We start from the raw sequence: 414 nt of genomic DNA on the forward strand, positions 1-414 counted from the left end.
GCAGAGTTGGGTTGTGATTATTCCCTTTTCTCATCCTGATCTGGAAGCCCCATTTCTCCACTTTATACTCCCTAAAACACAGAAAATCACTGCTTAGTGTCCCTTCATCTTAATCATGTATCATTGTAGATTTAGAAAGGGTCTTTTGAGTTCATTTATTCAGTGAATACTAATTATGCAATGATGCTGTGCAGGCCTTGTGCTAGGTGCTGGGTTCTCTGGTTGCATTGTTGTCTTCAGGTATGTTGTATTGTAAATATAGGTGGGGACCCAAACCAACAACATTCCTTTCTCCTGCTTGCCCTGTTGTAACTGGGTCTCAGATTCTTAACAATTTCTCTTTAGACATTCACTTCCATTAGGCATTTAGATTGTCTGTATGTTGATGATTTTCTCTGGGAGACATGGTGGGAC

The sequence above is a fragment of the Dasypus novemcinctus genome, chromosome 5 (genome assembly GCF_030445035.2).
Source record: "Dasypus novemcinctus isolate mDasNov1 chromosome 5, mDasNov1.1.hap2, whole genome shotgun sequence".
Classification (NCBI taxonomy): Eukaryota; Metazoa; Chordata; class Mammalia; order Cingulata; family Dasypodidae; genus Dasypus; species Dasypus novemcinctus.